General features: G+C 37.1%; 1 protein-coding gene across 2 annotated transcripts in view; it reads left to right on the forward strand.

Moving 5' to 3' along the window:
- LOC122554293 (ERI1 exoribonuclease 3-like) overlaps positions 1 to 26,780 on the forward strand; it is a 419,345-nt gene that overhangs the window by 93,069 nt on the left and 299,496 nt on the right. The gene's annotated exons all lie outside the window — the stretch shown is intronic.

The following is a 26,780-nucleotide window of genomic DNA, read 5'->3' on the forward strand; positions in this document are numbered from 1 at the left end:
CTTTGACTAGCCTATAAAGAAATTCTCTCTTCAAGCCAATATTACATTGCTGAAATTTAATTCAGAAATCATACCAGATAATAGGAAGACAGATAATGTATGCATGAAGGATATTATATTTGGTCTAAATGCAGAGAGGCCAGGACTTTGTACTTGAATAATAGCCCAGAGTGACTTATAATCTGCTGGAGAGAAATACCTTACTGTCAGTGTAGAGAGGAGAAGTCTTAAATCAGGCAGAATAAAAAAAAGCTTGAAAGTAAGAGGATAAAGGCACGAGTCTTCCATTAACCCTTCCAACCACATATTATTGCAGTATTTTGGATTGTTTTATCCCTCCAGGACTGGAACACTTCCCTTTTCACCATGTTCTATTGTGTCCACATATTTTAAGCATTTTTATTTAAAGATGTGAATGGGCTGTAACTATATAAAACTGATATTATTACCATTTTAGCCTTTTTGTTACCTTGTGGAACTTTATAACCACGCATCTGCTTTGTATTGCTATTCTTACTTTCCATATTCAGAAAAGCAAACAATATAAAATATTGTTGGACAATGAAGTCAGAATAGTTCTTAGACTGCACGATTACCATTGTAATCTGAATTTTAAAAAAAAATTAGCCCTTTAAAAAAACCCTTCCTGTTAAAAAAAAATTATAATGAAGTATTGTCTGATATTCTACAAGTTTGTGATGCCTTAAGATCACTGTTCTAAGCATACTGATGTGTCTTTGATCTGTTATTCATTTGGAGTAACTGATTCTTTATCTCTATATTGAAAAAAGGAAAAACTGCCTTTTGACTTGTCTTGGGGGCAAATATTTCTGGAAATGCCATGTATTTCAGTTTGGATTTCAATCTTACAAAGCTATACAGGGGACATTATAAAAGAAACTTATAAATGTAACTTTTAAGAAAAAATATTTGACTATTATCAAAGGTTACTAAGAGTTGGCCCTTGTAGTAACAAAAGGCATTTTCCAAGAAATGATGAATAAAATTTAAGTTCACTTTTTTTATATCACCCTAACCCAAAGAGGAGGTCTTCATTGATTAGATATTTTACAATTGTAAAAGATGATAATTTGCATCTCATTATAGCTACTTTAAAATTGTACAAGTGTTCAATTGTATTCAGCTCAGCTGGTGACTAAATATCTGAATTTTATATTAGAGTGCGTCCCCTCCTTAACCCTTCAATGTTCGTCCTTTCTCGTCAACCTTTCCTGAATATTGACTGGAGGTTGACTCTGTCAGAAAGGGTCAGCAGCTGCATAATAACACTGAGATGAGGAAGGCACTAAGCAGAGCTCTGATTAACATACAGCTAAGAGAGATAAGAGGGAAGAGCTTATGTGTCACTTTGCAGATGGCAAGCAGCTGTTTTGACTGCAAATTTATAACAGCAAGATCCAGGACTTGCTTAGGATAGGATTTATCAATAGGCTGAATGTTTCTTGCGTACACAGTGAGCTTGCATGAAAGATCACAGTAAAATCCTACATTAATCATCTACAACTTGCTATTCTGTATGATAATGTATAAAATGTTGTGCATCATGTTTGATTTCAAGATGACTTAGTAGTCATAAAACATGGTAATACAACTTGTATTATCATGTAGAAGTGCACTTTTATTTATACACTATATTGATGTTAGTCTTGCAAGTATCCAATTAAGTTTGAAATCTATCCGTGTAGATGGTTTTGGAATGTGTTTTAAAGGAAATATAAAGGAAAAGATGGGGAAGCAGTGTTCTACTCCAGAAAGCCAGGCATAGAGGATATTTATGAAATCTACACTTTATGCACTTGTTAATCTTTTTATTTATAGAGGTCTGTAATAAAAACATGCACCTCTATACCAAAAGTCTACCACATATGTAGGAGCACAAGTGAATTGTCAACCTGAATATAATGAAATACTTAATGCCTAAACAACTAATAGACAGTAGTAGTTTAGGAGGGAATTTTTGAAACATGGAGCCTATGTGGATGGAGCTATGACTACTTGTGATGGGTGAGTGAAACTTGGTATTGGATAATGTGAGCACAGCAGAGTTTTTGGATGGACAGAAGTTTGTGGCTGGTTGAAGATTGGAGTTTTAATCAAAACAGTTGGATTAATTTCTAAGTGTTATCATATGGTATTATTTTACTTTGAGTTTTTGCATGTTTTTGTATGTTTTTGCATTTCAAACGGATAAAATTTTGCTGAAATAGCAAACCAAAAACTGTATGAGCAGGATGTTAAGCATTTGTCTACTGTTATCAGTGATAATTTTAAGGCATCCATTCTGCAATGGGTTTGGGAGATCAAAACTGTAATGTACACATTATTATGTTGTCATTATTGACAAAAGCCTGTTTCTCGTTCTTTTCTTGGTTCGTACAAAAATTTCAGAAAACATTAGGGAATAATTTGTAAGAATATAAATTTTATTGTACTTTAATGCTGGTTATTGTACTGGTAACATTTAGGTATATGGGAAAGGAATGTAATAAGTAAATGTATATTTTATGCAAAATGAAATAAATATAAGCCTTAATTGCAACTTTGGGTAGGTAGGTGGCAAGTTTAGGGCAGATGATGGCCAAGTGGTATTATTGCAGAACTGTTAATCCAGAGATCCAGGTAATGTTCGGGGGACATTCTGGATTTAATCCTGTCATGGAGGATGACGGAATTTGAATTCAATTTAAAAAATCTGGAATTAGAGTCTAATGATGACCATGAATCAATTACCGATTGTGAGAAAACCCCATCTGGTTCACTAATGTCTTTCAGCGAAGAAAACTACCCTCCCTACCCAGTCTGGCATACATGTGACTCCTACATATGACTGCAGACCCACAGCAGTGTGGTTGATTCTTAACTGTTCTCTGGGCAATTCGGGATGGACAACAAATGCTGGCCTAGCTAGTGACAACCTCATTCCCTCAATCGCTTCTTCAAAAATGAGTCCTAGCTTATTTTAAATTCCTGGTTTACAGTCAGAATCACTGTATAGGCTTCCCATTGAGGCTTAAGTTAAAATTCTACATTTGTAGAGAAGGACCCCAATGGCTTTGAGCACTCATCATTTGAGCACAATGTTATCATTTATTGGAAGGGGAAATTTAATATAAAAGTAGAGAGAATATGCTTTAGTTGTACAGGCAATGGTGAGTCCACATCTGGAACATTGTGCACAGTATTGGATACATTATTTATGAAAGCATGCAAATACATTGAAGGCAGTTCAGAGAAGGTTTACCAGATTAATACCTGGAATGGGAGTGTTTCCTATGAGGAAAGGTTGAACAGGCACAGCTTATATCCACTGAAGTTTACAAGAGTAAGAGGTAACCTGATTGAAATATATAAGATCATGACGGTCTTGACAGGGTAAACGTGGGGAGGATGTTTCCTGTTATAGAGCAATTTAGAATTGAGTGTCACTATTTAAACATCAGGAGTCACCTATTTATAACAAAGATTAGGCGAAATTTTTTTCCTCTCAGAAGGTATCTATAATTCTTCCTGAAAAGTTGATGGAAGAAGAGCTCTTGAATATTTTTAAGATGGTGTTAGATTCTTATTAGGAAGTGATGCGAAGTTATCAAGGTGGAAAGGAATGTGGTTTTGAGATTATAGTCAGATCAGCCATGGTCTTATTGAATAGGAAGCAGGCTTGAGGAGCTCAATGGCATACTCCTCCTTTTTCAAATCTCCTTATGTAACAGGACTGTTTTCAGATAGGCAAACTTATTAACAGAGTGCGACGGGGATCTCAAATATTTACAGTTTCCATCTTCAATGAAACGATGGTGTGTGTTGAAGACAAATTTGCTGATGACACAAATATAGGTAAGAATGGAAGTTGTGAGGAAGGCATAGCACCTACAAAGGGACATAGATTAAGCAAATGGCTGAAAATTTGGCAGATGGAGTGAAATGCAGAAATAAATTAGTTTGTTCAAAATATGAGATTGATGGGAAGAATTGCAAAATAAAATGTTAGTTAAATGGAGAGAGTATGAAGAATACTGCAGCATGGGAAGATCCAGGTGTCTTCATATAGGAATTACAGAAGGTTATCATTTAGCTCACAGCTAGTTATAATGTGGGTCAAAGGAATGTTGGTCCTTTGTTGCAAGGGTAGTGGGGTATAAAATTTGTAAATCTCATTTCAATTGTACAGAGTGTTTATGAGACTATACCTAGGGTGTTGTGTGGTTATTTCATTTTCCCATTTAAGAAGGAATATACCTGCATTGAAGACAGTTCAGAGAGGATTCACATGGTTCATTCCTGGAATGAATAGGAAAGGTTCAACAGATTTGACTTAATTCATTGGAATTTAGAAGAAAGAGCGGCAATCATAGAGAAGCACGTAGGATTCTGAGGGGACCTGAATTTGAATGCTGAAAGGATGTTTCCACTTGGAGAGGAGCCTCTAACTGGGGAGACCATTTAAAAATAAGAGGTATCCATCTAAGACTGAATGGAAGAGAATTTTTTTCACTGTGTTGTTAATCTTTGGAACTCTCTACCCCGGAGAGCAGGAGAGGCTGGGACAATCAATATATTCACGGCTGAGTTGGACAGATTTTGATTTAGAAGGGAGTCAAGAGTTATGGTAGGGACAGATGGGAAAGTGGAGTTAAAACCGTGATCAGCCTTGGTTTTTCTGAATGTGGAGCAAGTTTAAGAGGCCAAATAGACTACAGTTTTTCTTGTTTCTTAATTTCTGATGGATGCTGGTTAATTTTATTTTAGATAAAACAATCAACTGCAAAACAACTATTTATTTAGTGGCTCTTGCATTTGTCAAGGAACAAGTTGTTAGTGAGGGCAAATTGAACATATTTTGCATTTAACAGCAACATCAAATATTTTCTAGTCTTTGAACATCAGCAACAGCTTGTATTTGTCCAATGTAATGTTGATGCCGTAAATAGCAGCTCGTGCTTCACACAATAGAAGCACACACTGAGAAGTGGAGACTGCAAAATAATAGAAGAGTGAGAAGAGAAGACCATATAACATTTGTTTAAGGAGATGGCGTTTGATCGAAATTGTAAAAGATAGAGAGATAATAAGGTTGAGGAATTTAGCAAGAAGCTTCCAGAAAGGAGGACCAAGACTGTTGCAGACTCTGCCACCACCATCGCATTTCTACTTCACCCATCACATATTCTTTCATAATTGGTAATTAGGAATCATTCAGTGTTATTTGCCCATGAGATGTAAGCTAATTTCAAAGAAAGGTTACAACCAGGAAAACAATCTGCAGAATTTGAAATCGGAGCTCCATGATGAGTGAATTCAAGCAACATGCTTTCACCCACAGACTGTCAGAGAAACATTCACAATAATGCAATGATGCAGCATTTTATCTTGCAACTTTTAATTTTAATTTGCTTGCCAGTATTTCAACTAAGGGTGTTCTAAATTCTGAAAACTCTTTTGAGGATAATAAAAGTCATTTTGAGGATAATAAGAGTCATTTTGAGATTATCCTCTCTCAACACTCTTAATGTGTGATGTAGTGATCAATTGTGTTCTCCCAACAATGTGTTATCAATAGCATTGGAATGTTTCTGCAGACTGTATTTTAACAAAAGCAAAATTTTCTTGAATACAGCAAAAGATTTGGAAAAATAAATACTCTTGGAAGCTGAACTGTTATTAAATAATTCTGGATTGCACCCACTCTGTACTAGAAACCTAAGATATCAGCTTTTTCTTGTTTTAAAGTAAACCGCTTTGAGTGTTAGTGCTATCTACTTAATATGATTGTCCATTCATATTCTTAGTATGAATTGTTTTGTAAGGTGGAAGGAGTGCTGCATCAGAAGCAGTATATAGAACATAGAAGAATACAGCGCAGTACAGGCCCTTCGGCCCTCGATGTTGCGCCGATCCAAGCCCACCTAACCTACACTAGCCCACTATCCTCCATATGCCTATCCAATGCCCGCTTAAATGACCATAATGAGGGAGAGTCCACCACTACTACTGACAGGGCATTCCATGAACTCACGACTCGCTGAGTAAAGAACCTACCCCTAACATCTGTCCTATACCTACCCCCCCTTAATATAAAGCTATGCCCCCTTGTAATAGCTGACTCCATACGTGGAAAAAGATTCTCACTGTCGACCCTATATAAACCCCTAATCATCTTGTACACCTCTATCAAGTCACCCCTAAACTTCTTTTCTCCAATGAAAACAACCCCAAGTGCCTCAGCCTTTCCTCATACGATCTTTAAATTCTGCAAATAGCAAAACTTTACAAGGAAAAAAGAAAACTTAAATGTTCCAGCACCTCAGTGGCTTTACCATAATAAAATGCTACATTTTAAGAATTGAAATCTTAAAGGTGAACCAGCTGAGCCATTTTAAAGGAATCTCTATAAATAGCTGCAATGAAGATGCTGAAGGTTATATGCTGAAGTGGATTCACTTCAAGCTGATTTAAAGGACTCTGCTTTTGCCTGCTACTTTAATCATCCTTCTGTCCTATAGCCATAACAGATTTATTTTAAAGAAGGTTAGTTAAGCAGTTCATAATGGGGATAAGTGGGGAGTCAAAATAAAAGGTACACTGTTTAACAACTGAAGCTCTTCAGAAAAGAACTGTTCAAACTGTTAAGATCATTCTGCATTTTGATGACAGCTCTTGACTCTTCTGTGATTTACACAGGACTAGTAGAAGTCATGAGGCCCTTCATTGAGCTGTCTTAAATGTAGCTTTAGCTACATTGTTGAGCTGCAATAATTAGTGGATTTGCTGTACTGGAAATTACGTTGATCGAACAAGAAAAAATAGTGCTTTCAAATATTTGCAAGTAAATCTGCACTGTCTTTTTCGTAGGATCACGGAATCTTACAGCACAGGAAATGGTCATTCGGCCCATCTTAACTGTGCCAGCTCTTTGAAAGAGTTGCTCAGTTAGACTCTCTTGAACTATTGTTTCCCTACAGCCTTCAGTTTTTTTTTCCATTTTCACTTGTATATTCAATAACCTTTAGAATGCTACTATTGAATCAGCTTCCACCACCCTTTCAGACAGTATATTAAATATCATAACATATTGCTGAATAAGATCATTTGCTAATTTTTTTAAATTACTCTCTCTGGTTATTGACCCCCTCAACAATGGGAATAGTTTTTCCTTATTTGCTCAGCCAAGATACCTTAAAATTTGGACTTTTGATACTCTAAGAATAATCTTACCCTTTCTAGCCTCCGCCTATAAATGCAATCCCTTCTTCCTAACATCATTCTGGTAAATCTGTTCAACATCTCCATGCACTAATCTGGATAGAACTGCAGTTATTAATATGAGCCATGGAAACAGACATAAGTATGTGCTTTGTTTGCCTTATTTGTCATTAAAGACAGGAGTACCTCCAAATCTAACTCATAGCAGAGGAAGAAGGCAAAATATAAATATGATTTAATTAAAATTATACTATTGAAATGATGTCGTTAAAATTGTTAATGAAAGAAAATGTTTTTGTTACTTTTGCATTTAATTTTGAATTCATATGCAATTCAGTTTAATATGAGAAATCCACTATAAAACTCACTACTTAAAACAAATACAGAATTTGAACTAGAATTCTTCTTAAAGGCATATTCCAGAATGATGCTGTATGGATGTAAATCTCCTCATAGTACCAGAGTAGAGAATGCATAAATAGTGAAAACAGGAAAAACAATGAGTTTGTAATAAGAGATTTTACTTTTCAAATACGTTTTAACAGAACAATTTTTAATACTGAAAGCAATTAGGGTTGTTTGTAGAATGCTGTGTTTTAGAACTGTCAATGGAACAGGGTTCAGTGGATTTCGTGATGAGCATATAACCAGAATTGGTTAATGACTTCCAAAGGTTGAGGAATGAATTACAATAAACTAAGCTGAACTACTTATAGATAAAGTTACAGACCACCAGTGGAAAATATTCAAAAAAACTATTTGGTACAATGTAAAACAAATACAGAGCCCGAAAAGCCAAAGGATACAATGGTGCAGTTGACAGGCAGATTAGAACATGAAGCTTATGGAAAAGGCTTACAAAATGCGAGCTCAAGTGGAAATCCAACCAAATGGCAAGCTATAAAAAGAAACAGAGGACAAGTAATAAGAGTTGCATGAAGGGAGAATGAAGGAAGAAATCCAGAAAGTGATGTTAAACTGAACCCCAAATGTTTTTTTTTAAACAATAAAATATAAGGAAATGGCAGACATGTGAAATGATCAATATGTATCCATTTTTGGCAGTGGAGAAAAACGTTTGGGCCACATGGGTAGCGACCTCTCTCTGAGCTTGACATTCTGAGTTCAAGGCTGAAAATGTGTTGCTGGAAAAGCGCAGCAGGTCAGGCAGCATCCAAGGAACAGGAGAATCGACGTTTCGGGCATAAGCCCTTCAGGAATGAAGCTTATGCCCGAAACGTCAATTCTCCTGTTCCTTGGATGCTGCCTGACCTGCTGCGCTTTTCCAGCAACACATTTTCAGCTCTGATCTCCAGCATCTGCAGCCCTCACTTTCTCCATTCTGAGTTCAAGTCCCACTTTGGAATGTTTATATGTTTGAAACAGTTCAGTGGAGCTTTACTAGACTAATACCTGGAATGAGCAAATTGCTTTATAAGGAAAGGCTAGGCAGGTTAGGGCTGAATCCATTGCAGTTTAGAAGAATCAAGGATGACTTAATTGAAACTTATATGATCCTACAGTGATTTGACTAAGTGAAATTGAAAAGATGTTTATTCTTGTGGGAGAATCTGGAACGAGGGGTCGTTGTTTAAAAATAAGAGGTAACCCATTTAAATCAGAGATGAAGAAACATGTTTTCTCTGAGGGTTGAGTGTCTTTGGAATCCCTGGATTACCAGTCCAGTAATAATATCACCAGGCCACTGCCTTGCCTGGGGAGCCTTACTCCCCATTGGGTGAACTCATCAGGCCATTAGAAATTTTAGCTCCTTGATTTAAGCCTTCACTCAGGACAACTTTCTCACCATAACTACACATTTGGCTTGTCCTCAAAAGGCAGTGGATGCAGAATCTCAAAATATTCTTTAGGTTGAGGTTGACAGACTCTTAATTTTTCATCCCCTTGGTAATCATCAGGGGTATGCAGGAATGTAGGGTAGAGGTTAAAATTAGATCAGCCATGATCTTCTTGAATGGAGGAGCAGGCTGCTCAGTCCTTTTGTATGTTAATGGCCATGGAGGATGAGTTCGTAATGTGACCAAAACAGATTGATTACCAAATTAAAACAAAAACCTGCAGATGCTGAAGATCTGAAACAAAAACAGAAAATGCTGGAAAAACTCAGCATGTCTGGCAGCCTCTGTAAAGAGAAGAAACAGTTAACATCTTGAGTCCAGTGACCCTTTGTCAGAATGTCAGTCTGACAAAGGGTTACCGGACTCAAATTGTTAACTATTTTTTCCTGTGCATATGAGGTCAATATACCAATTTGTAAATGCTTTGAATATACCTCTGAAAAGCAGGAGAGTTCGCCAGGTCAGCCATGATTGATGTTGTTTGATGACACTCAAGCTATATCCTTTAACAAAAGACTGGCAATCTGTTCCAGAGGTTAAAGAAAAGACACGAGCCATGGAATCCAACATAAGCATGTGCCTTATTTGCCTTTTTGTCATTAAAGACTTGAATGACTCCAAATCTAAGTCACAGCAAAGGAAAAGGGCAAAATATAAATTAGCGAGCTTTGAGAAGATTTGTAGGTCAGGTTGAGGTTCTGGATGTAGGCTTGCTTGTTGAGCTGGAAGGTTCATTTTCAGATGTTTCGTCACCATACTAGATAACATTTTCAGTGAGCCTTTGGATAAAGCACTGATGGTATAGCCCACTTTCTATTTATGTGTACGGGTTTCCTTGGGTTATACCATCAGTGCTTTATCCAGAGGCTCACTGAAGATGTTACCTATTATGGTGATAAAACATCTGAAAACGAACCTTCCAACTCAGCGAGCAATCCGACATCCAGCAAAATATAAATGTCCAACTGAATCCTAAGAAAACTCAATGAGTGGGACTTATTTGATTTAATATAAGGTAAAATAATGGTAATGGAGAAAATTATAAGACTTGAGATTCAATTTCCAGGACTTGATGACTTACACCCTGCGATGTTAAAAGAAATAGATAAGGAAATTGCAAGTGTATCAATCAATTGTCGAAAGCTTTCCAGATTCTAAAATTGTGCTTTTGGTTTGAAACTTTGCTTCATTATTTAAGAACTAAGGGAGGTGTGAATGAGGAAAATATGCAACCTTCCAATTTAAAGCAAAATACTGATCTGAAATGAAAACAAAGTGCTCGAGAAACTCAGCTGGTCTGGCAACATCTTTGGAAAGAGAAACAGAGTTAATGTTTCAAGTCTCATGACCCTTGAGATTTTGGCAAGCACTTGATCAAACATTAGGACAGAAATGAAAAGGAATAAAGGTAAACATAATGAAGAGTCCCTGAACTCAGAATGGTAACTCTATTTCTCTCTCAGTAGATGCTGCCACACCGGAGTTTCTCCAAACTTTGTTGTTATTTAGGTATGTAATCTGATTAGTTCTGTATTACTGGAATTTATTATTATTAAAGATCGCCTGATCATAAATCCAGGCTGATGTTGTTTGACTTTCATGTGTGACTAATCTAGTTCTCCAGGTCAGCTATGGTTGATATTGTTTGATGACATTCAAGCTATATCCTCTAACAAAAAACTGGCAGTCTGTTCCAGAGGTAGCCACGGAAACTGACATAAGCATGTTTACCCTATTTGTCATTAAAGACATGAATGACTCCAAATCGAAGTCACAGCAAAGGAAAAGGGCAAACTATAAATTAGCAAGTTTTGAGAAGAATTGTAGCTCGGGTTGAGGTTCTGGATGTAGGTTTGCTCACTGAATTGGAAGTTTCATTTGCAGACGTTTTGTCACCATACTAGGTAACATCTTAAGTGTGCCTCCGGATGAAGCACTGGTGGTAGAGCCCACTTTCTATTTATGTATTTGGGTCTCCTTGGGTATACCGCCGGTGCTTCATCCTGAGGATGAGAAAATCATTTATATGTTGATATGGGAAATTCTATGAATGTTTTCCATATAGAAACATATGAGGTGGATAACAAGATGAAAGGGCAAGGAATTTGAGGTTACTGTGTGAGTGGTATTTAGTGTTCCTCAGGTTCCTTTTTATCTGGCCTCTGAAGTATGTTATTGTTGTAATTGCCTTAATAACCAATAATGTTTAAAAAAAAATTGAAGTTCCAATTAATAGCTGAAAATGGCAAGGAAAGACTTTGTGCTTTAAACCTTTTACTGTAACAAATGACGAAAAATCAGTTAACGAAATACTTTTTTTATAGGCAACTTATATATTTAAATTGGAGAAAATGATGTTCCCTTTTAACCTTATTACTAATCACACTCTCCATGGAATCACAATGCTTTTTAGAATAGTTCACAGTTGCTACCAGTCACCAAAGGGTTCCCATATCCTTATTTCAATGGTGATACTTTTGAGTGATTTTCCCAGATACACTTCCCAGTTTTCAGAGGGTTCCTCAAATCATCCATCTACAACAAAAACTGAGGAACCTAATATGTCACCTTGAGACAATAGGAGAACAAAATCTTTATTGACTTGCTGTCTCCTCATTCTTAACCAGTTATCATTCTGTGTGATGTGGTTACTTAAAAATACTTTCATGCTAACTCATCTCTCCCCACCCTCCCATGTCCCTTGATAGCCTCCATGCCAATCCATACCCCACCTAACACCCCATGCTCTTTTATCCTCCATGACAGTTCACCTAGTGTTTACCATAAACAAACATCGTGGCCATCTTGACATAAATTAAAATAAGCTTCAAACATATGTTATTGTGGACAAAATAATAAAATTACCATTAATGAGAGCCTACGCAAAACATTAAAAACTCTTCAAATACTTAATCCCTTATTAAAACAAATATATATTATATACATAACCCCACATAAAAAACAACTAATCCTTTTTGAACTGTAAGTCAAACTGAACTTTTATCTGTAACCAGGAGAAACTCAGCAAGACTGGCAGTGTCTATGGGGAGAGAAACAGAATTAATGTTTTGAGTTCAATTCTTTGAAACTGAAGGAAGTTGGAAAAGTGGCGAAAGGATTGGAAGGAGAATAAGGAGAACAGACAGGAAATATACCCCAGAGCAAAATGTAAAGCAACAGTAATTGGTAGTACAGAAGAAGTACAGATGAAGGGTTGGTGCTTATGGCAGTGATAAGGGCAAAAAATAGATTATCTTTGCTGAGAGCAAGCAAAACTATGGGAGTATCCCTTCCCTTGCTGGATTGGGATAATTCTTGAAGTGGCAAGTGATATTGGAGGTGGTGAGTTGATATTTTTGTGGCTATTAATTGTCCACTTATTTGGCATTGCATATGGACATTCTCATCAAGAAATTCATTCGCGACCAGGCAGGAAATTTCTCTCCAATTTCAATTCCTTTCTGTTGTTTCCCTTGCTTGCTTACCTCTGTTGCCATCTTTGGGGGAGATGGGGTGTAATTCACATCCATTATGGCAGTTGTGGAACTGAAACATTTCATTTTATATATTTTATTTAACACCCAAAGCAGGAAAATTCATTTTATATATTTTATTTAACACCTCAAGCAGGAAAATTCATTTCTAATGTTCAATTTCTGAATAGACAATGTTTCTGACATGAATGGTAAACAAGAGAATATATTCATTCCCTTGGCTTGGGTTATAGTGCATTAATAGTATTTCTTATTAGATAAACATATGATATACTGGTCTAAATATGAATATATATCTTTGAGAAAAGACCATTCTGTAATGCTATCTTAATGGTAAATAGTTTAATGTGTGGTATATGTCTGTTGAGCTTTTGTCACTCTAATATATTGCCACTTTAATGGTTTAATTTTGTTCATCAAGATGATATCCACCAAAATAAATTTAAACTGACACCCTATTATATGGTTTATAGTCTGAGAGCAACTTGGAACAAAACAGAACAATTAATTTTCAAAAACAATCATTTTTAACTTTTTGATACTTGGGCTATAAAATATTCAACTTCATTTTCTCTCATTTAACTTATTATGAATTGCATTCACTCTCTTGCTCTTTCTTTAACTTCGTTTTCTCCTTTTGTCTCTTTTACCTATTTATCACTGTGTGAAGGTTGAAAGAGAGAATATTAATCTGTAAAAATGAAGGCTGGCTTAGTCATATGTATCCTATACTGAGAGCCTGTAATGATGGAAGGATTCGCTCCGTCAGCAAGGTTCGTGGGTTTGATAAATGTGTAGCATTCAGTACTGACTCTCACATTCTCTTGAAAGCTGTGCTTTGACTGCTGGGGCATAGTGCTTTTAGATCTTACAGCAGACCAGCACCATTCTTCCTTGAGCAAGAGCAAAAGCCAAGGGTAAATAAGGGACAAATTCATTTAAAGCCAAAGTCTCTACAACTTTAGGAAAAAATATTTACTCAAGCTCTCTGTTTACATTTAGCATAAGTGAGCTTTTGTTACTTCACAAGTACATATACTAATCACAGATAAAACTGTGTGCATATATGTGTTTGTCAGCATGTGTTATTTAGTCTTTAAAAATCAATTAGAAAATAACTCATTCTGTATATTCCATTCCAGATCAACCTCGATTATCCAAATGAGACGGGTGGGGAGTATTTTGCTTTGATATCTGATTATTCATGATAACTGATCTGATCATAAACAAAGGAAGCCATACTGGGACCTTGAGATCTTGTTCAGATAATCCGAAATTTGGATAATTGATGTTCGGATAACCAAGGTTGTTCTCTAGTTTGATTTGCTAAATATTAACGTAATATTACTCCTGACTGATTAGTCTGGTCAGTTTTTGACATTCATAGGTCTTTGGAAAGCTTCAGTGTTTAGATAAAGTTTATATTGCTTTAAACAATAATTGGACTACATTTGTAAAATAGTGCTTAACCTTCTCAGAATAAAACTCCCTGGTCTGGCTGCCATTTTCTATTGACCTTGTAAGAAACTTTTTATTTTCTCACTTTAATGGAATATACAGTATAACATTTAATTATTTCAATAGATGTTAATGCAATGAGTTTTACTTGGGAAAGGTACAGAAGATACTGATCATGTTAAGGATTGCAATCTGTTGCCTTTAAAAGTAGGTTTTGTGTCTCTGGATATAACATCATAACCTCACAATGAATAACTGAATCTTTCAGTGCATTGACAACATAAGCCGTTCCATTTTAAATAGTAATCAAGTGGGACCCCAAAAATTATACTCTAAAATAATTATTTTAAAAATGCCATTTACTAAGTTACGTTTTCAAGACTGTGATGGGTAATTGCCATTGTGTTTACCAAAGGCTAGAATTAGAAATTAGTTGGGTGGTGGGAGAAACAATAGCAGTAACATGTTTATAAAGCATTCTGAGTAGGTAAAGAGGGGTGAATTGGGTCCCCTCTTTTTAAACATGGTTGGCATAAAAAATGTTTTTAATTGCTTTTCATCATGCAACCATATCACACTTCTAATAAAGTGCAATACTTGTCAAAATTAAGGAAGCATTTGCAGTTTTATTTGAGTAAAGGAAAGAGGAATGACATTACTTAGTAACCAGGAGAAAAATAATAAAACACAATGACAGATGCAAACACAGGTATAAAGTTTAAAGGGGAATGTGTCTTGTATAAAAAGGAAGCTCAAGAATAGGCAGTGTACAAAGGCTTTGGAGTCCTTGAGAGGTAAGGTTTAACCTGAGATCATAGTTGTTAGTTGATGAGTTGAATTTGCAGTATAATGTTTTATAGATCCTTAAGTTCCTGAAGTTTCTCCAATATACTTTATTATTGAACACTGTTTTTGAGTGAGAACAAAAGACAGTCTTCCAGTTTTGTTGTTATAAATCTTTTTTTTACACATGGTGCTGCTCACCCAAGTCGTGACTAAGATATGTACGAGTCGTGAATTCTTGAGTACAGCTCTAAGGTCTCTCGAAACCGAATACTAGTAGGTAACTTCACGTCCAATTTGTTAGACGATGCAAAATTCTTGACACCTGACTCAGTTGATTGCCTTTAATATATTTAAATAAAATGGTACTTTCAGTTCAGATGGTTTTGTTTACTCCACGTTAGTTTCTTGAACTTGGCTTATCTTGTGCTCATGTGATTGCTGTAGTCATTTTAGGTCTAAGTTTTGCTGAGGAAAAACAATTTTGGTCCACAACTGTCCTAAGTATTAAGATAAGTGATGGAAATTGAAGCTTTATAGCCCATTTTTACCACTGCTATTTCAACCAATGTCTTTAATATATTTAACTTTCTCAAGGCATTTCACGAATATTACAAGACAAATTGGACACTGAATCACTAAGTCACATCAGGTCAGATGTCTGAAAGCTTGGTCATGTAAGGAGTGTCTTAAAAGAGGAAAATAAGGTATACACATGGAGAGGTTTTTAGAGGAAAGCCAGAGCATCAGACCTATATAGCTGAACAAACAGACATGCAAATTAGATCATTCAGCTCTTCAAGTCTGCTGTCCTGTTCATTTAGATCATGGCTCATTTATAAATATGTTTTGAGTCCCTGTCTATTGCCTGCAACCTCTGATTCTCTTGCCTAACAAGGATCCATCTATCTCCACCTTAAGTATTGAATGAATTCATCTCGAAGACTACTTCCACCTTCTTTGTCCTAAAAGAGTGATTCACTCATTTTAGACTCAATCTCAATAGTAAACATCTTTTCGATGTCCACCTTGGCAAGATCATTCCGGATCTCATAAACTTCAATCAAATCATCCCTTGCTGTTGTAAGCTCCAGTGAAACAAGCACAACTGTACGACCTCATAAGATAATCTGCTCATCCTAGGTATCAATCTAGTAAACGTCTTCTGAACCATCTCCAATTTATTAACATCCTACCTTAAATAAAGCGACCAAAAATGCACACAAAGTATCAAGATATGGTTTCATCAATGCCATTCATATCTGAGAGCACTTTCCTTATATTTATGATCAGTTACTCATAATACATTATAGCATTCGATTAACCTCCTTAATCATTTGCTCATGCACTACAATACCTAAATTCCTAGATTCTCCTGCACCTCAGAATTCTGCAGTTGTTCACCATTCAGATAGAACACTTCAGATATTTACACTTCCAGCCAAAATGAACAATACCCCATTTCCCACAGTATGCTTCATGTACCAGATTTTACACACAAACCTATCCTATCTATATTGGTCTGCCTCCTTGTTATGTTATTATAACAAACTGTCCTGCCTATTGTTGTATCATTTGTAAATGTAGCCACAGTGCCTTCAAATCCCTCATCTAAATCATTGTATAAATTGTAAAAAGTTGAGACTCAGCATAAATCCCATTCATAAGACCGTAAGACTTAGGAGCAGAAATTAGGCCATTCAGCCCACCAAGTGTGCTCCGCCATTCAATCATGGCTGATAAGTTTCTCAGCCCATTCTCCCGCTTTCTCCCCATGACCCTTGATCCACTTGATACTCAAGACCTATCCATCTCTGTTTTAAATATACTCAATGACCCGGCCTCCACAACCTTGTGTGGCAATAAGTTCCATTGATTCACCACTCTCTGGCTGAAGAGGTTTCTCCTTATCTCAGTTCTAAAAGATCTTCTCTTTACTCCAAGGCTATGCCCTCGGATCCTAGTCTCTCCTCCCAATGGAAACATCTTCCCAACATCAACTCTGTCCAGGCCATTCTGTACTCTGTATGTTAACTACATCCCCCCTTCATCCTTCTAAACTCCAAAGAGTATAAATCCAGAGTCCTCAAACGTTCCTCATCTGTTAAGCTTTTGAATCCTGGGACCATTCTCATGAACCTCTTCTGATCTCGCTCCAGTGCCAGTACATACTTTCTGAGATATGGGGCCCAAAACTGCACACAATAGTCCAAATGTCATCCTGCTAATCTGTAAAAGACCCATTTATGCATCTTGTCTGTTTTATCCAAGTTTGTTCATGCTAGTATGTTGCCCAATAAACCACGAGCTTTTATTTTTCATAAATCTTCTCCTGTAGTTTTTCTATAGAGTTCCCTTTATCCACAGTGCGTGTTACACGTTCAAAGGGTTCAAATAAATTAGCTAAACATAACTTCCCTTTCACAAACCAAATTGACTCATACAATTACCTTGTGTTTTTTTTTCCCATTCCCAGTTATACTTCTTTTCTTACATCTTCCCTGCGACTGATGTCCAGTTAACTGACTATGACTTCCTGTTTTCCATCTCCCTATCTTAGTAAAGGGTTATAGTTGCTACTTTTCAGTCAAATGGTACCTATCCAAATCCTAACAATTTTTGAAAATTAGTTTCAACATTAAATACCTCAGTAACTGTCTTTTCTCAGACTCTAAGTGGAAAGCCGTGAAGCCTCAGAAGCTAACCAACTCCATCTGTTTGTTTAGTGCCATTACCTTAGTGATTATGATTTACCAGGTTCCTCTCTTCCTACTGTCATCTGTTTAACATGTATTATTGTCTTTTTTTTGTATACACTATTGCAAAGACAGAAAGAAAATCAATTTCTTTATTATCTGCTGCTAACTCCTCATTCACATCCTCGAGATGATCAACAGTCACTCACTCCTTTTTAGGTACTTATAGAAATTTTTGCTATCTTTTTCACATTTTTAGTTAGCTTCCCCTTGAGCTCTAAATTATTTGTCCTGATTAACATTTTAGTTTTTCTTTGCATTCTCACCAGCAATCTGACCCGCCACACACACTTTCACATTTACATGCTTTTTTCCATAAGTTTGATACTTTCCTTACCTTTAGTTAATTGGATAGTGGCTTCATCTTTTAGAATTTTTCTTTATAGTAGGAATATAACTATTCTAAGCATTCTAAAATATCCCTTTAAATGTCTGCCACTGCACTGTCTACTTCCCTCGTCTTGTGGTTCATGAGACCCCAATAGCTGATGTATACCATCTAAGCAACACAGATTTCACTTTCCTCAGTACAGGTGCCCACGCCATACAAACCAAAAACCACTTCTCCCTCACCAGTGTTTGAGCCACGCATTCATTTTTCTTATTTTATTCATCCTACACCAATTTGCAAGTGTCTCACGAGTAATCCAAACATCATTTTTAGGGTTCTGTTTTTTAATTTCTCGTCTAACCCCTTTTCGTTCTTCTGCAGTCGAACCTTTCATAGTTTTATCTATGTCATTGTTACCAATGTGGACCATGATCATTACATCTTCCCCTTTCAACTGCAAATTCTTCAGAACAAATATCCCAAATTCTGACTTCAAGCAAGGAACACAGTGATTTGAATTCACCCTCTTTGCTGCAGAGAACAGTGTCAATCCCCTCACTATTAATACTCCCTACCTCTTACTACCACTACATTTCTTCTTACTCTCCTCTCTTGAATAGCTTCTCATATCATAGTGTCATGGGCAGTTAACATGTCAAGCCTGCAGCCCCTGTTTTCATCCAAACAATTGGAAAAATCCTCAAACCTGATGGACTACGTCATATGCTAATGTGCCTGCGTTCTTGTCCTTTAGGTTCCCTTACCTCCCTTACCTGCCTTACCCTCCTGTCCCTGACCCAGTGAACAAGTCAGAAGACCCTATCCTAAAGAGAGTGACTGCTCCTGGATGACAGTATCTGGGTAACTTACCCTCTCCCTGATGAGGCGCAGTGTCTGTAGCTTGGCCTTCAAATTGATAATCCTGAGCCGAAGTTTCTGCAGCGCAAGTGCTTGATGTAAATGTGCTTTCATGCCATAAGTTCCCACATTTTGCAGAACATCACCAGCTCTGCCATTTCTAAAATGTGTTGATTATTGAAAAAGTGTTAATTTATGTTTAATTATACAGTTAATTTTAAAACTAATGTATTGCTTGATCAGGAGCAGTGCTAATCAGTCAACACAAAGTGGATAAGGAAACAGGATTTGCTGCAAGTTAGGACATAGGCAGCAGAGTTTGGGTGACCTGAAGTTAGTGGAGAGTAGAATATAGGAGAGCAGCTGGCTTTCATTTAAATAGTTGAGTCTTGAGGTAATAAAGGTAATGAGGGTTTCAGGTAAACTGAGGAGGGCAAAGTCAGCTGGTCTTATGGAGGTGGAAATAGGTGGGCTTATTGATGTCATGAAGGTGAAACTGAGTAGGGATGAAGAGAATATTAATCAAATAAAAATGGAAAATACTGGAAATGTTCAACAGTTCAGGCAGCATATGTGGCAAGAGGAACAAAAGTTAAGAGATATATTGCCAAGTCATTGACCTGAAGTTGAACTATGTTCCTCCCTTCGTAGATATTGCCTGACGCTCTGTGTACGTCCTGATGTACTGCATCTCTTGCTTCCGATGTCGTCTCCTCTACATCGGAGAGATGGAGCATATGGGGAGCGTCTATGGTCTGCATGCTCCAATCAGCCCCACCTCCTGGTTGCCAGCCATTTCAACTCCCCCTCCCACTTGCCCAACGTCATGTCCATTGTGGGCCTCCTCCACTGTCAAAATAAGACCACTAACTTAAGGAAGAACACCTCATCTTCCGCCTTGGGAGTTTACAACCTTATGGCCTCAACATAGAATTCGCCAGTTTTCAAATCTCCCCACCCACACCTTATCCCAGGTTCAGCCCTCTCTTTTTGCCCGGCCCCCTTGACCTGACATAACCTGTCTATCTTCTTTCGCACCTATCCGCTCCACCCTTCCCAACCTCAATCACCTCCTATCTGCATCCATCTATTGCCACCCCACCTACCAGTCCCCCAGCTCCTCTCTATATTTTTTCTCAGCCCCTTTTCCCCCTCCTCATGCCTGACGAAGGCTCCTGCCTGAAACTTCGACTCTCCTACTCCTCTGATGCTGCTTGACCTGCTGTGCTTTTTCCAGCTTCATATTTTATCGACTCCTGAGTATGTCCAATATTGCTTGCTTTAGATAAAAGATGTGTTTTCCAGAAATCTGTACTGAAGGCTCAGTGTTTCTCTGTCAGTCATGTTGACCACTGCCCAGTTATTGAAATGTGAGTATCATCCAAATTCCCTTCTTTGGCAAATCTCTCAATGGTGCTTTCAGTTTTTCAGGTTCAACAAGAAACAAATTCATTTTCTTTGTGTTTTAATTTTAATTGGAATTGTTTAAGTGTTTTAAAATAAATTATCCCATCTGAGGCTTATTATGTTTCTTTCTTTACATTTGAATGAATTTTGTAAAAGTTCAAAATTGAGAATCTTCCCTCACCACAGGTTCTTAAACATTTTTCATCTGATGTGCATGAATCGTGGTTAAATGAATTGAAAATTATTTTTTTATGAATCTGAAAATTTTTATCCACTTGGCCCACTACTTACATTTATCTATTTCCATTTACATCCATTTTAAATTTGGGCATTTTCTCATAAGATTAAAACAGATATTTCAACAGAACTTGGGCACAATGTTGGTCAAATTATCAAGTGTAACTTGTGGATTACAGCCAAGGAGCAAATCCCAAATGAATTTATTTGAACATATTCTAATAATTCCTATAGTGCTTGAAATCCAGTATCCATTACACAGCAGGGATATTGAATATCTTCCTTTAACATTCAGCAATTCCTATGGCATACTCTGTCGGGATATGATCAGCAGCAGGTGATGTATAACTAGAGGGTGAGGATTTTTTTTTGGTTCAAAAATATGGTGGTGCTCTTCCTTCTTAAACTGAGATCACAAGAAAAGCATTCAGTTCCCTTTAAAGTCCTAACATGTTTCAAATGAGCTATGATACAGAGTGGTTCCTGAAGAAGGGCTCATTCCCGAAACGTCGATTCTCCTGCTCCTTGGATGCTGCCTGACCTGCTGTGCTTTTCCAGCAACACATTTTCAGCTCTGATCTCCAGCATCTGCAGTCCTCACTTTCTCCTATGATACAGAGTGATCAAAATATTTCACAAGTATAAAGGCTATAACAGTTCAAAAAAACCAAAGAACTGTGGATGTGGAAATCAGAAAAACTGAACTTGCTGGAAAAAACACAGCAGGTCTGGTAGTATCTGTGGAGAGAAAGCAGAGTTAACATTTTGCGCCTACTGGATCCTGCCAGACCTCCTGTGCTTTTCCAGCAATTTCTGTTTTTGTAACAGGTCAATTTGTTTATGAAGATTCTGGTTTAGAGTTGTTCCGTTTGCATTTGTGTAATATGAAGACAATTTGTTTTAAATGTATAAATCCAAAATATCTGATCAGATTATTGGATTTTCACACATCATTTAGATTAAATTCCAAGGTTGCCTTTCAAATAATTATAAAGCAGAAGCTAAAAAACGTTCTTCCGAAGTTTATTTGGAACTGTGCAGTAATCCATTAAATTCAATCCATAATCAAAAGTATGTCACAAAGACATTTTGAAATTAGACAATTATAACTTGGGTGCATTTCAAAAGTATATAGCAATTTGTTGCTTTAGTTCATGTGATCTGTGCATATCAATTAATCAATACAATTTTTTTTAAGCTTTGAATATTTTGAAATTCAAATAAAGTTCATATCATTTATTTATAATTCCATTACTGTTATCCAATTGGGCTGTCTGCCACCTCAGACGTATCACTTTGCGATCATAAAGACCTGATGGAGTTTTGAATGAATAATAGTATTGTACTTCCTTGTACATATTGACAAAGAAATTGGTCTTATCCATATATTTCTATCAATTCAAAGTACTTGTCATTCAGCAATCCTGCCATGATTGTTTAATGTACAAAAGTCAAAGTATAATAACTTTATTGGAGAAAAATAATTTCAGACAGCAACATTGTAAAACCTTTCCCCATGTTTATCTATTATGATAATGTTATTCTATGATTACCATGATATGGAAAAAATGAGTGATATGATTATCATAGGCTTAATATCACATGATATATCATCATATCATTATATTGTGACAGCCCTAATTGAAAAACACTTATTGTAGCCTGAGGCCAGATTTCATTCAAACAAAAGCACCTCCAGGGAGTACAGCTAACTAAAAAGCAGTATCTATAGTGGAAACTATGAGTAAAGCAAACCTCTGCATTCTGTATAACTCTGCCATTTACTATAATGGTGCAAGACTAATCTGTAAAAACACTCACTGCTATATCTGATCTTCTGTGTTTTACTAATTCAACAGTTTAACTTTCCAGAAATTGCAGTCTGTTCAGTATTTTTCTTTTTCCTTCCTGTGATCTGAGTATTGTACTACCTTAAGTTGAAAGAAAAGAATATTAACCTATACCATTAATGCTTTATAGACCAGTTACTGGAAAATTCATGAGAGCAAATGAGAAGTAATTTTCCCTCTGATTTTTCCTTTCTCCTTTTGGGAAATTTCCATTGTAACATTGCTTCTTCCTCACAACATCATTCTGGTAGGTAACTTCATTGCAATCAGAATTTTGGACCAAAACATTAATCCTATCAATGTAAAGTAATCTACGCTAAAGACTTCAAATGTTGCTTTGGGAATCAGTTAGTTGGTAGGCGACAGCATATCTGCGTAATTGGGAAGTATACTAATTGTGGCTTGTAGAATACAGCTGCAATTGGCAATCTTAAAGCTGCTATTTCCTGAATTATCAGGGAAAGTGCATCAATGGTTACATCTCGCAACTTTGTTTTTCCTATCCCTCATTACATTAACTACACCTGCTACTTCCATAATTTAACAATCTACAGGAAGACAAGGACTTGTTTTGCATGTTTGGGCAGGCAGTAAGCAGCAACAATGGCAACTTGCATTTATATAGTATCTTTAATGTTGTAAATCATCCCAAGACATTTCACAGGAACATTATCAGACAACATTTGATAGTGGATCATGAGATATTTGGACAGATGTCCAAAGCTTGGTCAAGAAAATACGCTTTAAGGAGGAGTGATACAGAAATAGTGAAGTTTGAAGAAAGAGTTTGAGACATTGAGGCCCAGTATTTGAAGGCTTGTCAATGACCAGGTGCAATGTAATATGAATAAATGTAAAGTAATGTACTTGTAGATAGAAACGGGAAGATGATTATAGGATTAATAGAAAAATATTGTCCAAGGTTGTTTTGGATAGAATCTTAAGTTCATAATAAATGAATTGATCAAGAATTCAGCCAATATCTGACAGGTGCTTGGAAAAAAACCATAGAATTTTGTGATCCTGAAGAAAGAAGAATAGAGATTAGAATGAGATAATTGATTTACTATTTTATGGATAAAGCACCCAAATAGTTATTATGTATGGTTTTGGAATCCATTCTGTGAAGTTAACCAGTGAAAGCTCTTGCATCAACTTTCTCCAAGTATCTATATTTAACTAGAACTATCCTTCTAACTCATTATAAAATACTTCTCCTGGAGTCGATAACATAGCCTGGGGAAGCCCCAGGACTTCTGGCAAAATGCAAAGGGGAAATATTCTTTTTCCACTTGGGCCTAGAGATTCACGTGGGATAGTGTTTGAAATTATATGCTGGTGTAGAATGGCAATAGCGAATTAGTAGCACCATATAAACAATTTGAAAGGATTTGTTCACCATTACCAATTTAGACACTATTGTATAAAGTCTAAATCTGTATAATTAATGAGGTGAAATGCAGAAGATCATGTGAGGAAATATTCCTTGGGCCTATGTTTCAAGCTATTGTCAGCTTTCCTTAAACAAGTATCTTTAATGTTGGTGAATATGTGTGTTTCACTTTCCAATACCTACCTTAATGCCAATGCAGGAAAGTACATATTTTAACATTCTCTGAAATACCTTTATTGCATTTAGTGTTAATCTCTGATTAACAGCTGCTTGAATGAGCCAACAGTGCTATTAGTGCATTTGATTTGTTGTTGTTCTCCTCTGGAGGAGCTTTCTGTACTAATTGTCATTAAGGCATACATTTTGAACTCTACACCATTGAGGACAGGATTTTAGTTTTGATAAATGTGAAAAATGCCTGAGGACTGGGTTAGAAATCATAGCTATAATGGAATGAAATGATAATGCACATATTCTATACTATCATCAGGTGGGAATTAAACTTAGTTCAATCAGCCATATGAAGTTGGCAACAGCAAAATGAATTCCTAAAATTGTATACGTCTGGATTTACAATATATTTTTCCTTAAGGATTTTACTTTTCAGTGAATTTTGTGACAATCCTGTTGAGGCTGTTTGTACTTAAAGAGAAATTTGAACATTGGTTATTAACTGAAAGACTGACACCACAAGATTCCATGATTTGAAACAAATTAATTCTATCGCACAAGAATCAAGTAAATATGTTTCGAGTAATAGCTATTACTTTGTATTAAAAGGCATAATCAGACCGAACGACATAAGCCTGAGTATTCCCATTAGCAGTAAAAGTGTAGTGTGAGAGCATTTCATGGCATCCACTCCTCTTTGGCCCAAGGAATATTTCCTCACATGATCTTCTGCATTTCACCTCATTAATTATACAGCTAAGATGTCAGACACATTAGGGAATAGCATAGCAAACAAAGCGCAAGTTCTCACCACTGCCTTCTGGCCTCAATGCTTCTAGCACCATATGTAAAGCCCAGTGGCTCTACACTTCAGATACTGCATGACAGGAACTTCCCCTCACAATGTGTTGGTTGATCTTTATCACCAAAGAGATGACCCAGAAGAAAGGCAAGTTCGTTCCCCACTGCACCACCAGAAAACTGGAAATGTCATTGGGATGGGGTGAGGGAGAAGAGATCAGTCCTCTTACCAGCAGATCTTCAGAATAGGCTATGCCACCAGTTAGAGCCAGACTGGTCCCGAAAAGCAGTACGCATCAGTGTAGGGTCCTCCAGAATCTCAAGTAGTGCTGTAGTTAAAAAAAAAAAAGCCCCTGATCGTCTGTGCTCTGCAAAGATGAGTACCATCATCTTTCTGCTGCCTTACACACAAGAGGCCAGTATTCACTCCACTCTGCTATTGCACACATATCTGACCAATGCTGATGGACCATAACCCTCAGTGTTGCATGTGTCATAACCATTTGAGTGCTCACCCACCTCATCCTCCCAGACTACTACCCATTCCTGCCTTCCATTCTTCTCATTCACTCAATGGGGCCACTTTTCTTGCTTAAGCATGCCACTAACTGCTTTTGCACATACTTTTATCAGACTCAATCATAAAATTCATAGAATCCCTACAGTGTGGAAACAGGCCATTGGGCACAACAAGTACACACCAATCCTCCGAAGAGTAACCCATTCCGACCCATTCCTTATTACTCTACATTTACCCCTAACTAATGCACCTAACCTACACATCCCTGAACACTGTAGGCAATTTTAGTATGGCCAATTCACTTAAACAGCACATCTTTGTATTGTGGGAGGAAACAGGAGCATCTGGAGGAAACCCATGCAAACATGGGGAGAATGTGCAAACTCCATACAGACAGTCACTCGAGGCTAGAATCGAATCCAGGTCCCTGGCTCTGAGGCAACAGTGCTAACCACTGAGCCACTGTACCGCCCTTTGTTTCATTGCAGGAAAAACTGGCCCATTGCCTGAACTGACGTCTCAACAACACCCGACTCATCTGCCTGTAATCCTTGGCCTGCCTGCAATTTTCCTGCAAGATTGACCGTCACCAATACCTTGTGGTGTAATCAGATAAGCCCTTTGACTAATCATGACAGTAACCATTGACTGACTATAGTCCAGGTTCACCTCACCAAAGATTCTTCCCCTTTGAATTGCACATATTTTCATTAGCTTGAAGTATTTGGTGTGTGTTTTCTGTGTAACTACTGGCACATGCTACAAGCATGATGTAGCATAGTGTTGTTCAGTGACATGTCCACCCTTTGCTTGATTGACAGATTAACTGTTCAGTCCTCCCCACCATCACAGTGCTGCCTGTCTCGCCCTCTGCATTAAAAAGCAAGGCAAACAGTAGAGATTGGCAGCCAGTGAGAGCTCAAGAGCTTGTGTGCTTAGATGTGACCCACACTGAAATTGACAGCATCCAAGTAAGTGCTAACATCAGTGAGTACAAACAAAGCAATGTCAGTGCAGAGATATCCTGCGCAGATGCCTGAGATGCGTGGCTGCACTTGCTCGCCAAGTGACCTGGCAGAAGCATGCAAGACTTAGGTGTCTGTCAGTTCTAAAATAAAGCATGGAAGCAAAGGAATGATGACCGGCATGGTCCAACAGCAGGCATAATAATATGGTGGTTTGTTGATGCCAAGTTGCATCAAGTGGATAAAGATTGAAAGAAGATGGTGCCATTGAACATGAAAGGCTACTGTGCAGTTAAAATTCCATGTTGGCCAGGGCAGGTGTTGGTGTGCTGCAGTCATCAGGTATACACGCTCTTTGCCCTTTCGGGTTTTTACAAAGTCTGGTTTCTCACTGGAGGGAAGGAGAATTGAATGCAATGTAGAATAGGGTATTTCCTCTGTTTGTTTAAGGTGAGGTATGACTAACATTTATCTTTTATTTAAAACAAAACAATGTTGAAAACCATTTAACAAAGCTAACTTATCAGTAGTTTGTCAAGACATAGAGCATAAACCCAAATCCCTTTTTATTTTCTAATTCCACCCAAGAGTTCCATTAAACATTTTAAGTTCTTGATAATCCATTTGCTTGTCCTTCTAGAACTCAAACCATGTATGCCATAGCCTTCCATAAATC

Source organism: Chiloscyllium plagiosum, unplaced genomic scaffold (assembly GCF_037043375.1).
Source record: "Chiloscyllium plagiosum isolate Xiang-an unplaced genomic scaffold, Cpla_swu_hap1 HiC_scaffold_9, whole genome shotgun sequence".
Lineage (NCBI taxonomy): Eukaryota > Metazoa > Chordata > Chondrichthyes > Orectolobiformes > Hemiscylliidae > Chiloscyllium > Chiloscyllium plagiosum.